Here is a 16,961-nt window from a genome sequence, read left to right on the forward strand (position 1 = left end):
GAGGCCACACACTCACGCAGAAGCTAGGTCTCATACCCAGCTATTACTTTAAAAAGCCAAGACTAGCTCAAGGCTAGGTGAGTAATGAGATTTAAGTACTCTGGGAACCTGTCCACTCCCAGCATAACTAATGAGTAGCATCAGTTGTATTCTGCCCAAGAGAGGACCCAACAACTCTAAATGGCCAACAACTCTGAAAAATGCTGAGGCAATGATCAGAGGAAGAATATTTCTGCCCCTTTCTACAGCCTCTGCTTTGGGAAATTTACATTTTATATAATCATTATTAAAGGTTATTTGTGCCTTTTTCCTTCAGTTTCATTAATAGGGAATCTATTTAACACAGAACAAGCAAGAGCTTTGGAATCAAACTCTGATTCAAGTCTCAGCTCTGCCTCTTCCTTGCTATATCACACTGGACAAGTCACTTAACCAACAGAGCCTCAGTTTTCTCATCTTTTGTGCTTTCCAAAGTTCAGGCTGCCCCTTCAAGTAGGTGCTGAAGTCAATTTAGTAGCTTGCAAGTAGCATTTTTCAAAGTTAAAAAAAAGGAAGTATCAGATGACACTATATGATATTTTACTATGAAAAATACTAGATGTCTCTCATTTAAATTATTGCTGTCAGGTATGTCCAAAAAAATAAAAAAGAAGAAAATACTAGATGTCACTTGCCTATATAATGGGACTATCAGATGTATGCTGTTATTTTCTGTATTTGTCAGAGATTTGTTTTGTTGTTACTGTTTAAGAGACAGAATCTCTTGTCGCCATGCTGGATGGAGTGTGCTGGCATCATCACAGCTCACTGCAGCCCTGCCTGGACTCGAATGATCCTCTCTCCTCAGCCTCATAGGTAGCTACAACTACAGGCACGTACCATCACACCAGGCGAATTTATTTTTGTAGAGATTGGTGAGGGGGGGGTCTTACCATGTTGCTGAGGCTTGTCTCAAACTCCTGGCCTCAAGCAATCCTTCCTGCTTGGCCTCCCAAAGCACTGGGATTATAGGCGTGAGCTGCAGCACCTGGCCTATACCTTTCGGAGTTTTTGAGAAATTGAAAAAATAAAATAATGTAGGCCAAATGTTAGCAATTAACCCTACTAGAGTCAGAATAGCTGAATACCACCTTATTTATGAATAGTGAAAAATTTCCTCTTTACTTGTCAATTTCAGATTTCCAGAAGTATGTCTTTAAGTACATATTATTAACCAAACAGTCAGCCAACATTATTTGCCAAGGACATATCCTCCTAAATTATTGACAAAGAAAGATCAGGTCTAATTAATAACCGAATTTTATCCTAAATTAATACAGAGAATCAGGCTACAAAACCCTACCCAGGCAACAGTGATGTGTGAAAATGCTGAAAGAAGTTCTTGTTGAACAAGCCTTCTCTGTTGTGGAAAGGGCAATGAAACCAATTTTAGCAGCAAAATGGTTCTAAAAGAAATAGCATTCTTCCAGGACACTCAGAGCTGGCCACTGACACGTGAAAACCTTGGCTAGATTCCCAGCTTGGGTGGAACACCAGTTAAAGATGGTGTCAAGGGGGCCTCAAAAGACTAAACATAGACAAGAACTGCATAGAAGGATGTCTTCAGGCTGCAGAACAAGTTACCAGTCTGCTTAAAACCTTCCAATGTCCTACCATTTGGGGAAAAAATACACTTGGAAAAAAAATCCAAATTTCTTACTATAGCTTACAAGGTCCTATGTGACAGCCCCATGCCACCTCTCCAATATCACCCCTACTTGTATGCTCTCCATTTTAGTCATACTACCCTTTTGGCTCCCCAAGTACGCTAAGCTCAATCCCACATGAGAGCTCTGGCATTTCATATTCCCATTACCCAGATCATTCTTCTTCCTGGTTCTTTGTATGGGAAGGTTCTTCATGTCATCACTTGGCTCTCAGCTTGCACACTTCAGTTCTTCAGAGAGGCGTAGCCTGATGCTTCTCATTCAAGGTGTCTCCCAATCCACCACGTCCAACCAGTCAGCCATTCTCCATCACCACGCTACCTTATTTTCTTCACAGTGTGGCTTCTTGTTTCACTTCATAGGTACTTTGAGAATTTATTTTTCTGTCTCCTCATTAGAATGTAAGCTCCATAAAAACCTTTGTTTTGTTCCTGATACCCAGATGCTGGTTGCTTTTATACATACATTTTTAAACACACACACACACACACACACACACACACACACACACACACACACACAGGCCAAACAAACAATAAATAAACGAAGAAAACTGATGCATCTATTCCAGGGCCACATCATATATGTTAGAATTTAACTGCACTTTCAAAATAATATGTAAAAGATAATTTACCCACAGAAGAGCCTTTGTCAACTGAGTTCAGCAAGTAGTTGTTCAGCTAAAGTCCCTAAAAAAAGTCCAAGTAAGCAGCAAGCCAAGCTTTCCTCTGAGCATCCATTCATGAGACATATCAGAAGGGTATAGTTCCTAATGCCCAATGAAAGAATATTTGATTTGGAGCCAATGCTTGAGCTAAGTCTTATTTCCAAACCCACTGATCATCAACTCACTAGTTCCTGCAAAAGCTGGTTGTTTTAAAGGAGTCTGGCATCTCCCTCTTCTCTCTCTTGCCTCCTCTTCTCTTACCACATGATCTCTACATACACCAGCTCCCTTTCACCTTGTGTCATGAGTGGAGGGAGGTTGAGGTCCTCACCAGAAGCTAATGCCATGCTTCTTGTACAGCTTAGAGAACGGTGAGCCAAATAAATCTCTTTTCTTTATAAATTACCCAGTCTCAAGTATTCATTTACAGCAACACTAAAGGGACTAAGACAGTGGTATACACATGCAATGGTATATTATTCAGCCTTAAAAAGTAAGGAAATTCTGACATGCTACAACAAGTATGAATCTTGAGGACACCATACAAAGTGAAATAAGCCTGTCAAAAAGGGACAAATCTTGTATTTTTCTACCTAATATGAAGTATCTAGAGTAGTCAAAAATCAAAGAGACAGAGGCTGGGCACAGTGGCTCACACCTGTAATCCTAGCATTTTGGGAGGCCAAGCTGGGTAGATCACTTGAGATCAGGAGTTCAAGATCAGCCTGGCCAATGTGGTGAAATCCTGTCTCTACTAAAAACACAAAAATTATCTAGGTGTGGTGGTGGGCACCTGTAGTCCCACCTACTCAGGAGGCTGAGGCAGGATAATCGCTTGAACCCAGGAGGTGGAGGTTCCAGTGAGCCAAGATGGTACCATTGCACTCCAGCTTGGGCAATAAGAGCAAAACACCGTCTCAAAAACAAACAAACAAACAAAAATTAAAGAGACAGAAAGTAGAATGGTAGTTGCTAGGGCCTGGGGGAGGAAGAATGGGAAGTTAGTGTTTAATAGGTACGGAATTTCAGTTTTGCAAGAGGAGAAGAGTTCTGTGGTGGATGGATGGTGGTAATAACTGCAAAATGATGTGAATGCACTTAATGCAACAGAACTATATATTTAAAAATGGCTAAAACAGCAAATTTTATGCTACATATACTTTACCACAAGTTAAAAGAAAAAAAAAGATTGCCCCGTGGCTTACAGAAAGCAAGAGAATGCTCATCTCCTCTTCTTTAACTCTGAATATCCTTATATCTAATAGCACATCAAACCAGCTTTTCTCAGGTTAAGACAAAAGAATAATTCTGGGGTAGTCCTCATGTGGAAGGTGCTGCATAATGTAGTCAACACCTAAAAAATTCCAAGTACACAAACATCCAAACCCAAAACTTACAGCAAAAGAGATAGATGGAATTATTTCAACAAGCAGAAAAAAGGCAGAAACTAAACAGAGCTATTCGTATGTTTAAAGTACCAATTTAGGACTCTATAAACTAATTTCTAAAGAGACAAGAAAGTCCATGGAAAAAAAATGATTGGTCCATAAAGAGTAGATTTCATATATCAGAGCCAAGGTCTCACAAAGCAATTTTACTGTTTTGAAACTTTTAAAAAGTGTCAACTTGCATTCAGTAAACAAAGCAATTGCCATGTACTAAACAAAAATGTCACAACTGACAGTCTTGTATAATGACCTGGTTTCCCAGTGGCCCAGAAAGATGGAAAATAAACCCCAAGGACCCTAGTTCAGACAGACTGAAGAGAGCAGACCGTGGCTGTCTTGCATGATTAAAGGCTGTGTCACAGCTCAGTGGGGTCCATGCTTTCATAGCCTCCCCCCAGCAGTCCCCTAATGTGAGTAGGACTGGGACAAGAGTGACAGCCTCACAAAGGGGATAAAAAGAGATAAAGCTTCTTCCTCGTATGTTCAAACACTTCAGAATCTAAAACTTTACTTCTCTGCTATACAGCTATCCAATTTTCATTAAGAGCAATTTATATCACATAGAAGCTTCAAAGCAAATACTAATTTTATTTTTACCTTTTGAAACCTATAAAATCAGGACCAAGGGGTGGTCTGGATACAAAGCTTGGTTTGGATCACAATAAATTCTCAAATCAAATAATTGGTTCCAGTTGGAGCCAAGTTCATCAACAATAGGCTGATTTAGGATTCAGGCAAAGTCAGCTGCCTATTTGTATTTCAGAAACACTAGCATTTCTCCTGACACAAGTAGAGAGGTGTAAGCAACCTCTGGCTGGGTAATGCCACCAAACAAAAGCAACACCTTCAAAGTCTCTCTCAGTGACTAGAGGCAGCCAGACACTCAAACTGCCAGTCCTGAATTACAGCCTCTGAATGGTGAGGGCTTCACATTTCACCGATCAGGGCACAGCCCAATCAGAAGACAAACCCCTGCACTGCCAGGGACCAGCAAATCCGCTTTCTTCCAGTGTGCACATGACTAAATGTGCTTCTGTCCATCATCTGGGTCATATATAGTTCAATGCGAGCTGAGCAGACAGGGCTGCAAGGAAATCTGGCGCGGTTCAATACCTCGTCTAGCTTGGGTTCCAGTATCTAATCTTTTTTTTTTTTTTAACTGACAAACTCATTTCTCTACTGGGACAGGATGCTGTGTGGCTGGAAGTTCCATTTCTACAGCAAGAATCCTATCTGGAAACACAGAAGTTGTCCTCTAGCCACAGCAGCTCGAACTTTTTTGACTGTCGTTGCTGCTTTCTCCCATCACCCCCATCCCCTTTTGACAAAGATCCAACTGTAAAAAGTCTTACGTAACAGTTCAGGACTACTTCGGTTCTTTTACTGGGTAAGCACTTTCAATTTTTTTTAACTAAAAACCATTTTAAAATTGAATCTGTTGAGGGGCTTGACTAAAATCTTTTAGGTAATTTGTGTAGTGGAATACTGTCAGTGGATTTTTTCGTCTCATTTCTGCACGTGCTCCTTTGTTCTCAGAACAGAAGCTTTTTATACACATCCCATAACGCAGCTGGAGAGAGTTATGAAGTCAGTTATTATAAGGAACACAAAGGTTGCTTTCCATTCTTTGCCTTTAGATAATTAATTTTTTATTTGTTTCTTAAAATGGAGTATTTAAAGAAGTAAGGAATTCACAAGAAATAAACTGTTAGAGAATCTAGAAAAGTTTGAAGTTTTTACCACCTTTTCTATCTGTAGTTTTGTGTGGCCAAACACTTGTGCCGCCTGGGGCAGTGGGGGTAGAGGCAAGCATAGACAGAGAGGAACTAAGCCAGACATGGACAAAGGCACAAGCCAAAACCAGACAGTCCTGGCTGTTCGATAGGCCAGCAGTGGGTGAGACAGGTCAGCCAGCTGCAGGAGTGGGGGGGGGGGGGGGGGGGGCAGGGACATGGATGTGTGAGGTGCTCATGCGTGCGATCGTGACTAGATTCTGAAACTGCCAGCCATTTTCCCAGCTCCGCTTTGTGCAATCTAAAGGAATGCATCCCCTCTGAAGCAGTCTTAACGAGAGCCCACTGAGGGAGAGAAGTATGGTAAATACCACAACGTATGGAATCAGAAAATACCGGGAACTGGAGTGGGCAAGAGGGAATGCAGAGGGTGTGGAAATTTTTTAGTGATCTGGAATGTGTTGAGTGACAGGAAGTGCCCCAAGCTTCTCCCCCACCAACTCTTCTCAGTCGCGCCTGCTTTTGTCTAACTCTTGTAATCTACACACTACTGCTTACAAAGCTGTCTGAGTTTAAGACAAAAAGAAACCTAAAAGTCTCCTCATGTCATAGTACCTGCGGAAGAAATGTAAACGCATGGCCCTTTAAACCTGTGGACATTTTTTCAGGTACACAGGAGAAAGATAAAATAATTTTCCACAGATAAATGAGAACTATGAATTATAGTTCAGGTTCCAAATTTATTTTTTTTAAAAAATCCTGATTATGCTATACTTTACAAATGCTTAGGGTGGTTCCTAATTTGAAGGAGACTTATTTTATTTGGTTAATACATTGCATTTGAACTTGTTTCTATTTTCTTTGCATAAATTTGGACTTTGGGAGAAAAATGCAAAGTAATAAGTAGAATGCACTCGGGGAAAAAGGGAGGATTTTTCCCTTCATGAGTTGGAAAGTATTTTAAAGGGTTGGTTTCTTGGAAAAACAAACTCTCTCTTACTTTTTGCATCTATACTATAAAGATAACTTTATGCTATAATAAATATAAGGTAGAAAACTTTAAAGAGAAAATAACAGTGTTCTAAGTGAAAAGCTACTTAGCATTTTCCCAGACTTACACATTTTCAACAGAAACACTAAGAATTAAGAGAAAAGGAGCCAAATAATTAAATAGCTAGCCCTACTTCAGGAATATGAAATAGAAAATTAAATGTGAATAAAATGATACTTGGGAATATTTCTACCTCGTACCACAAAGGATGTTAGTGGTCAGCCTAGGAGTTAATCCTTCCTAGCGTGGCTCTGAGCCTTCATGCCGAGCAGACGTTATTCACATGACGATTCGAAAAGTCCATTCATATATCTCGCTACCTGGATTTGAATAGAAACCAGACAGCAATTCTTTAGTTCCAGCCACCATTCGCCCCACTGGACAATAGCGATTTGTTAGCACAGAGTCACAGGCTGTGGGACACAAAGCTTGGAGCTGCAGAAAGATGGGGGATTCAGAGAACAGGAAATTACAGGCTCGATGCACTCCTGGCAGCTCTGAGAATACCAAAAAAAAAAAAAAAGGCAACACAGAGATGCCATGTTTAAGAGCTACTTCTAGCTTTTTTAACCACCTCCAATGTCATAAAAGCTCTATTGTTGGAGTACATAAAGTCACGAGTCCCATGTGCTCGCTTTTCTCACTACAGGGAACTTCATTCAATGCCCTTGGCACAGTAAGAAATATCAAAAGCATCCCGAGTTGATTAGTTGTACACTCTAGTAGAAAGGAGAGCATTTTATAAATAAAGTGTCAGGAAAAAATATGCTTAGTAACACAAGTGACACATAAGAAAATCAGTATCTTTTTAAAATTCCAAAAGACAAGAAAAAAATAAAATACATCGAAACTCTAGGGACATTAATTTCTAAAATATCACATAACCTCTATTATTTAATTCTATTAGTAGTTTCTTTAGAAGATACATATCAATTTACAGGCTAGTGTTATACAGGAAACTTGTGAGTTCTGGATTGTATTTTCTAAAACAAAGAATTAAAATCAAAGCCCCAAGGGTTTATTCCAGAATATTAGAAAGAAAAACTACACTTTATTAATTATCAAATTAGTGTAGCTCCCTGGCTAAATTTAGAAATTGCCTCTACTTCCTTAAGACCTAAAAAATAAAATTAATGAATATTCCAAGTGAGTGGGGGAGAGATACTTCTCCAATCTTGACAAATGAGCAGGGGGAAACAGTACATGGATTCTTGTCCAGGTCCTCATGCTGCAACATGAGCACCAACAGGCCAGACTGGTGTCCATTTCAATAGGAGGAGGAGACCCTACACAAGGAAGCTGTAAAATGGTTTTGCTCTTCTGCCCTTCTGTGATCCACTAGCAAACACAAATCCTAAATGATATCATATCTGAAAGATACATCAAATGAGGCCATGCATGGTCAAAAAATGCTTTGGAAACATCAATTGTTCTCATCTACTTGATCCCAAGATAATATGGTTTGAAGCTGAACACGTGTCAGATTTAATGGTGCTGGAAAACATAATAGCAACCTTTAAGCTACCAGCATTTGGGTTTCCTCAAATACCATTATTATTCACCAAACACAATCACCAGTTACTGTCCCAAACTGTGTTGTCCAACACAGTAGCCACTAGCTCTATGTGGCTATTTTGATTTATATTAATCAAAAATAAAATCGAAAACTCAGTTTTTTTAGTTATACACACCACATCTCAAGCACTCAATAGCCTCATGTGGCTATCATACGGGATAACCCAGATATAAGACTATCATGTACAGCCCAGATGTAAAACAGTGCTATCACTGAAGAAAGTTCTACTGGACAGTGCTGATCTAGGCTGTGCTTATAACCAGCATACCTGTCTTCAACTACACATCCAGCTGGACATGAAAAAATTTAAGTAAAAAATACAATGACAAGATAACTAGTGCCATGATACTTGAGAAATGCCTTAAAAAAAAAAAAAAAAAAAAAAAAAGCATTTGAAACCAGGGATGAGAAAAAAGGTCCAGATCCATTTTTTTTTCCTTGGTTGCAATGAAGACATTACAAAGAATATTAGACAGCACTGGAAGACAGGTAGTCGTGGCCAGAGTACATGAAATGCTCCAGAGTGGCACTAATTTAGTGTCAAAAACTTCTTCCTAAACATGAGACAATTAATTCTATAGTTTCGTGGTATCACAGCAATGTACAATATGTATAACAAAGAACCAGGGCCTTGAAGTCAGTTGGTCTTGAGTAGATTTATTACTATCAACTTCACTAGCTAGATGATATTAGGCAAATTAATTCACCTCTCTGAGACCTGGTATCACTATCTGCAAAATGGGGAAACAGGCACCCTGCAGGATTTATAGAAGAGCTCACGATGAAGTATGTAAAGTATCTAGTAAGATGCCAGGCACATGGTAGAGTCCAAAAAAGAATAGCTATTATTACTACATTTTCCCCCTTAAATATTCACAATATGACTCTTGTAGACAGACAGATTCTATTCAAAACACAAGGCAAGCCTTCATAAACAAGTATCCTAAAATATTAATGCTGGCCATGTCTGCAATTCAATCGGAATAAAATGAAAATTTGGACAGGACATTGCTTTTCCCAGCCAATGTGTGACCATGCTGTCCCATGCAGCCTGCTTTGTCAAAAAAATCTCACGTCATATTTGGCTTACATAACCACCACGTTCTTGTGTGTTCAGTCTTATACTTAGGGATGTAGGCTTAGATTTTAAATAAGATGACAAAGCTCTATAAACAGGAAGTAAACTTTTATCTGAGTACAAAGCAATGATCTCCAAATACTGGGAACCTGATGCCTGTTCAGGAAAATTTAAAAAGCTATATTAGAAATGCAATGATAAGAAGTCTTATTCTCCCTTGTTGAGATGACAGAAGCATTCAGAGAACCTTTAAATGAAAATCCTTAAAGAAATGATGAATTGGGTCTTTTTGCCAAGAAACATTTTAAACAATCTAGATTGTATAACAGTAACCATAGTAATGAATCGGCAAACACTCAATGCATTATAACCTTCAATTATTGTGAACGTGGTTTATGATCAAGACCGAGTGCAGCTTTTGTGGTTTTAAAAAAATTTAGAAAGCCAAGGGACTTCTATGATGATCACATGTCTTAACCCCCAAAGCTACCATCAAATAAACTGGACGTGATATACATGGATGTGAGGTTCTTAAATTCAGATGCCATTCTCAGCCTATCTTATGCCTGCTTTGTGCAAGAAACATGAGTCTTAGGGTCAAGTGAACAGGGGCTTGACCTGGCTCTGCCCCTTATTTACTACAGGATCTTGTACAAGTCATTTCCCGTCTTTGTCTCAGACTCTTCATTCATAAAATACAAATATCAATACCTTCCTGCCAGGCTGTTTGAAGAGTCAAGGATATGTATATAAACATGTACTGGTGTTTCTGGTACATGGAAAATACTCTGGAAATGCCAATTCTGTGAAAACTCAGTAAGGGCTTGAGGTTCTGTTCATTTTCTGAGAACTTTCCCACACACGCAGAATGGAAATAGTAGTGTTCCAGGCTGGTTCATAGCACAGGCCATCCTCTGTTTAAATTTTAAATTAAAACAAACATATGAATGTAAAAACTGTCAACACTGCACAAATAACTTGTAATCTTAGAAACAAATACTGAATGAAAAAACTGAATAGAAAAAATTATTTGAAAAGTGAGGTGGAACATCAGACTTCAATAATGTAAGGTATAATTTAACACTGATACAAAGCTAGTACTGTTGAGTATAAAAAATAACCCTTTTCTTAAATGAGAATTAATATTTCCTGGAAACTCTTTTGAGTAAGATTTCTACTACTTCCTCTTGGTGATTAAAACAAAAACATGAAAGTCCTAAAATAATGTCTAAGAGTGAGAAATTAAAATAACTTGAAGACATAGAAAAGAAAATTCATGCCCTAAAATCAAAGCTTTAAGAAGGAATTCCTGGGCAAGATATTTTCCTACTATATCTGTGGACTCATTTTAAAGTTGATAATAATCCAGCAGAAATGAGTAACAGGTGTTTCTTAACGATGTCAAATAAGTGAAAAATGCTGGACATGCCACATAACCTTTTGAAGGACATAAGCAGTAGATTCTCTAAAGCAAACAATGGAAGCGTGTAAGGGAGATCATGTGGTGTAGCTGAGGAGGAGACTTCTCCCAGAAATTGGCTGAGCTAGATATGATGTCACTCTTAGCTCTGCCACTGTTTAGCTAGATGACTTTTAACAAGTTGCTTCTGAGTCTCGATTACCATTGGTAGTCCAAAGAACACATTCATACTAAAGGCTAAAGAACAGACAGCACTTAAAGGTAAGAATCTGGATATGCCAGAGGGGCCGCACATTCAGCTCTCCAATACCTCACCACCACACAAAATGTTTTACAGGACTGCTGAAGCAGACAGATGGATGGATAGATGGATGGATGGATGGATGGATGGATGGATGGATGGATGAATTAATGAATGGAATCTGATGGCAAAGATTTCCATGGATGCCATCATCATTGACTGATAAATCACAAAAGCTCTCCAGAGGAAAGGTTCCTCAAGATCTTCAGCAGATGGTACAGGTTCTTATTGAATACTAATCAAGCAGAACCTTTTTATCTAGTCATACATCTAATCAATATTAAGCTTCTAATATGTATTAGAAGTATTAGACACAGGCCGACCAAATATATTACCTGCCTTCATGGAGCTAACAAGCTATAAACTCTGATAATCATGGGCCAGAAGCCCTATCATTGAAGAAATGGTAGGAGCTAGGCATAGTAGCTCACACCTATAATCCCAGCACTTTGGGAGGTGAAGCCGAGAGTATCACTAAAGCCAGGAGTTCAAGACCAGGCTGGACAATATGATAAGACCCTTGTCTCTACAAAAAAAAAAAAAAAAAAAAAAAAAAGGTAAAACTTAGCCAGACGCGGTGGTGTGTGCCTCTGGTCCCAGCTACACAGGAGGCTAATGGCAGGAGGATAGCTAGAGGTTGAGGCTGCAGTGAGCCATGATCACCTCACTGCACTACAGCCAGGGTGACAGTGAGACCCTGTCTCAGAAAAATAAATGAATAAAATAAATAAATGGCAGTGAGCTGAGTTCAGAAATTTTGGGAATGGTCCAATGATTTGGGAAACTGCCTTGCCATTTGTTAAAGTCAAACCAACATAATTCTCAAAATAATGGAAAAATATGCTCAGCTCCATTTCATTCATGCAAAGAATTATCCTAAACTGTAGGGTCTTAACAGACTTTCAATGGAGTCATCAAGCCATTAAGAAAATAAAATACCTTCAAATACATAGGCTGATTTCATAATCACGTACCATTAGTCAGATCTATGGTAAATCACTTTCTCATATAAAACTGAGTCACCTTTTAATAGATGTTTAAGAACAAGGTAATTTCTGGAGAGGATGAAACAAAGGAGGTCTGGATATGGAATGATGTTGCAGGAGCAGATCATGATACACAGGAGCATTCAATATAAAGCAAATTTCCTTCATCTCCTTCCTGAAGACTATGTTCTTAGCAGTTACCATTTCCTTTAATGACACATGCTATGATGATAGTAATTACACAGCTAGCTAGTACGCAACTCATGACTAATCTGGCTCTTAACAACCAAGAATATTTGAGACATGGATGATAAATACGAAGAGAATGAGAGACCAGAGTCACTACTGGGTTTCTGTGGTAATTAATCTTACAAACTAGAAACACGCCTACAGAGTGTCTAAATATTAATCTCTCCTTGGATTGGAATTTGCTCTTTGTTGTCTGAGGATAATACAATGAAGTTGTAGTTACCAATGCAGTAAAGTATATGCATTTGCCACAATGAAGCAAAGTATATGCATTTGCCACAATGAAGCAATGTTATCTCCACAGGGCGTGAAGCTCCCAAGATCCAAAAGTTCCAATTAAGAAATTTCTATTCCAGTTACCTAACATTAAAGATGTTGGATTTCCACCTAAATTTTCTCACTGGTAGACTCAATAACATGTGGCTTTTTCTTTTTCTTTGTTCACTGAACATTAAAGTCAAATAGAAAAGAGGTCTAGCAAATGTACTCAGAGCAAATTAGGCAGTTACACCAAAAAAGAAGACCCCCCAATCTGGTTATCTGTTATTGTGACCAAGATTTTGGTGGAATTGCCTCTTTTTTTTTTTTTTGGGACAGGTTCTCACTTTGTCACCCAGACTGGAGTGTAGTGGTACGATCTTGGCTCACTGCAATCTCTCCACCTCCCAGACACAAGCAATCCTCCTGCCTCAGCCTCCCAAGTAGCTGGGACCATAGGCATGCACCACCATGCCCAGCCAATTTTTGTATTTTTTTGTAGAGACAAGGTTTTGCCATGTTGCCCAGGCTGGTCTTGAACTCCTAGGCTCAAGCAATCCACTGCCTTGGTCTTCCAAAGTGCTGGTATTACAAGCATGAGCAACCATGCCTGGCCAACACTTGGCTTTCTAATACCATTACATTTTGTCAAGCTCATTTCTCTGTATAATCTTCTATCACTAGAACAGAAAAATTCCTTTTACCTGGCTATTTAAGAGTTCTAGGTATACATTCAAGGGGTATCTGCTGAAAGCTTAGTATATCCCAAACCCTGTTCTAGGCACCAGATACATAGCAGGAAACAAGACAAAGGTCTTATACTTGGGCACTGTAGTCACAGAGACAACTCTGTATCAGCTTGAGCACTTACTGACATCGTGAAATGTGACTCTCTGAACCTCAGGTACTTCCCCTGGGGGGAAAAAGAAAAATACTACTACTAAATAGGGCTGTTATAAGAATTACATGTTTGCCTGTGTCTAGCATAACACCTAGAACACCACAGATGCTTGATATGTAGTAGCTATAGTTTGTACAAATTGCAGATATTACTATTATCTACCCTACTTTCATATCCATGTATATAAAGACTAATCTAGTTTTTAAAAATAAAAGGTTTCAAAGGCATAAGTATATCTAAAATACATGCTTCAGGTGTTAAGAGCCAAGCAGAATCATTAATGAATGAAATGCTACTGTATATTCCAAACACAAAACTACCTTAAAGTTGGGATATTAATGGTGAAACAGATTACTGTCCTCACACAGATTTCAAAAGGTAGAGCAATTTATGTCTAGCAGTGTTACTATTTCAACCGCTTTAATCAGAAATTGTATAGAAGAAAAATATCTAAAAGATTTGGAGTCTCAAGTCCTACCACAGCCATCAAGAAGGGCATAGAAAGCATGTCTTTCCTCTGAAGACTATTATAAAAGCCTCATAAAAATGTTCCCTGAAGGAATATTCTTAGGCTGATTGCAATGATATACCTTGTAAAATAACTTATTTTTAATCTTACAGTAACAGTATGCTTACTGCAGATGGACTGAGAGTAAAAATATAAAGACAAACATTTAATCATAATTTTTAAAGTTATTTATAATCCCACAAGCTAAAGATACGGGCTGTCAACATTCAAGAATTTCCTTCTAGTCTTATTCATTTTAATTATTAGTGACTTTTAAAATACAGTTTATCCTTGAACATCACAAGGGATTAGGGGGACCAACCTCCCATGCAGTCAAAAATCCATGTAAAATGTTTGACTCCCCCAAACTTTACTAATAGCCTACCTTTGACCCGAAGCCTTACTGATAAACAGTTGGTTAACACGTTATATATTATATTATATTATTATAATAAACTAGAGAAAAGAAAATATTAAGAAAATCATAAGGAAGACTAAATATATTTACTATTCATTAAGGGTAACTGTATTGTCATAATGGCCTTCATCCTCACTGCCTTCACACTAAGTAGGCCTAGGAGGAGGAAGAGAAGGGGTTGGTCTTGCTGTCTCAAGGGTGGCAGAAGAGCTACAAGGGAAGGCAAAAGAGGCAAGCACACTCAGTGTAACTTTTACTGAAAAATATCCACATGGCCAGGCATGGTGGCTCACGTCTGTATCCCAGCACTTTGGAAGGACGAGGTGGGTGGATCACCAGGTCAAGAGATCAAGACCATCCTGGCCAACATGGTGAAACACTGTCTCTACTAAAAATACAAAACATTAGCTTGGCATCGTGGTGCTCACCTGTAGTCCCAGCTACTCGGGAGGCTGAGGCAGGAGAATCGCTTGAATCCAGTAGGCGAAGGTTGCAGTGAGCCGAGATCGCGCCACTGCACTCCAGCCTGGCGACAGAGCGAGACTCCATCTCAAGAAAAGCAAAGCAAAGCAAAGAAAGATATCCACATATGTGAGAACCCACATGATTCAAATCCGTGTTGTTCAAGGGTCAACTGTACTAGGAGTTTTCCTGCCATTATACAAATGACACTGATATATTAATACATAGAAAACTTAGATAATATAGGAAAACATAAAAAGTAAAATTTGTCCCCTATAATCTCACTCACAGAAAAAATCCTTACTAATCTTAATGTAGTTCATACACAATGGAATCCATTCCCAACATTGATTTTTCATAATCATTTATTCAAGCATATTTTCAAGTCATTAAAAATGTTTTTTGCAGATACCTGGATGGTTTCCAATTATTGTCTACTATAAATACTAATTCAATGAACACATTTATAATGAAATCACTATCTGTGTTTCTGACAATTTTTTTGGTCTGACCGATTTATACCTCTACCAGCAGGGACTGACAGTACCTGTCCCATCCTAAGCTCACAAACACTGAGAATGTGCTATACATAATTAGCTGCTACCCAAACATATTACAGTTTCTGTTTACTCAATTAAGAAAAAAAAAGGGGGAGTTTTTAAAGGAAAACTCAATGTGAAATAAAGATAAGTAGGAATCTCCCTAATAAGACAGATTATACATCCCTAACAAAAACCAGACAGCAATCTTGAAAACCCTCTAACAGGACACAGTGTAGTATCTGGCTCTAGAAATCTCAAGAAGTAAAAACAAATCAAAACAAAACATTCTTCTCATACATGTATTTCATTAACCAGTGAAATGAATCAGGAATCACTCTCACCACTGAAGAAAATAAATGACATCAAAAACATTGTTGGTAAATTAAGATGTACAAAAATGAATGTTTTTATGTCTGAATTATTTCAAATTTTTGTCAGCAAATAGTTCTAAATATGGATATATATTTTGGTTTCCCAAGTATAACAGAAAATTCTATAAATTATCATCAAGGTAAGCAAATAACCAAAATAGCATTTATTCAACAAATATTTACTGAACAACTTTGTTTCAGGTAGTTTCACGTACAAGAGATTCTAAGTTGTCAGAAAGAGTTCTTTCTTCAAAAATCTTGCCTACAGTACCTTTACAATGTGGTCCTCTTATATCACAGAACATTTGCCCTCCCTAACTGTTGAAATTTCACGTTTCAGACTGTGGCTAGAAAAAGGAAAACATTTCAAGACAATGAACAGTCAAGTATCAAAATTTCTTAGGAGGGGAAAAAAAGTCACTACAATCCAATGGGATAGATTCCATTAGCCTGGCCTCTCACCAGTACACAGGAATGTTCACCCAAGTACCTATAGTCAAGAAGAATTCGAGTAGCTGGGATTACAGGCACACGCCACCATGCCTGGCTAATTTTTGTATTTTTAGTAGAGATGGGGTTTCACTATATCGACTAGGCTGGTCTCAAACTCCTGACCTCAGGTGATCTGCCCACCTCAGCTTCCCAAAGTGCTGGGATTACAGGGGTGAGCCACTGCGCCCAGCCTTATTTTCTTGATTCATAGGAATAAACATGTATAGTAGGCCCACAATAAATATTTATCATGATTACAGCAAGTTAGAGAAACTTAATGTCTTGAGTAGAATAAAAACTTTAAAATAAAAAACTTACATACTGTTTTTCCCCCTACCCTTCCCCCTACATAAATTTGGTCAACATATTTCTTAGCCTGGCAGGGTGGTTCATGCCTGTAATTCAGTACTTTGGGAGGCTAAAGCAGGAGGACTGCTTGAGGCCAAGAGTTTGAGACCAGCCCAGACAACATAGCAAGACCCCATCTCTACGAAAACAATCAAAAAACTAGCCAGGTGTGATGGCGCATGCCTATTGTCCCAGCTACTTGAGAGGCTGAGGCAGGAGGATGGCTCAAGCCCAGGAGTTGCTGCAGTGGACTATAAGGCCATTGTACTCCAACCTAAAAGACCAAGTGAGACACTTTCAAAAAACAAAACAAAACACGTATTTCTGAAATTTCTTTTATTTGTCTATTTTCAGATCATTCCTGGTCATTGAGAAAAGGTCTAAAAAGCTAGGAAATGAGAAGTCTTACTACTCAATTATTATATTCTGATATTATGTCTCCAGGT

At 38.6% G+C, this 16,961-nt stretch overlaps 1 long non-coding RNA gene across 1 annotated transcript; it reads left to right on the plus strand.

Annotated features, from left to right (window-relative positions):
• Window positions 1–5,677: 5,677 nt before the first annotated feature.
• LOC116532424 lies at window positions 5,678–16,246 on the plus strand. The gene is made up of 3 exons (XR_004260861.1): window positions 5,678–5,688; window positions 10,149–10,152; window positions 15,502–16,246. It is a non-coding gene; the product is annotated as an uncharacterized LOC116532424 (long non-coding RNA).
• Window positions 16,247–16,961: the final 715 nt, after the last annotated feature.

The sequence above is a fragment of the Sapajus apella genome, unplaced genomic scaffold (genome assembly GCF_009761245.1).
Source record: "Sapajus apella isolate SASKATOON/1434 unplaced genomic scaffold, GSC_monkey_1.0 scaffold76, whole genome shotgun sequence".
NCBI lineage: Eukaryota > Metazoa > Chordata > Mammalia > Primates > Cebidae > Sapajus > Sapajus apella.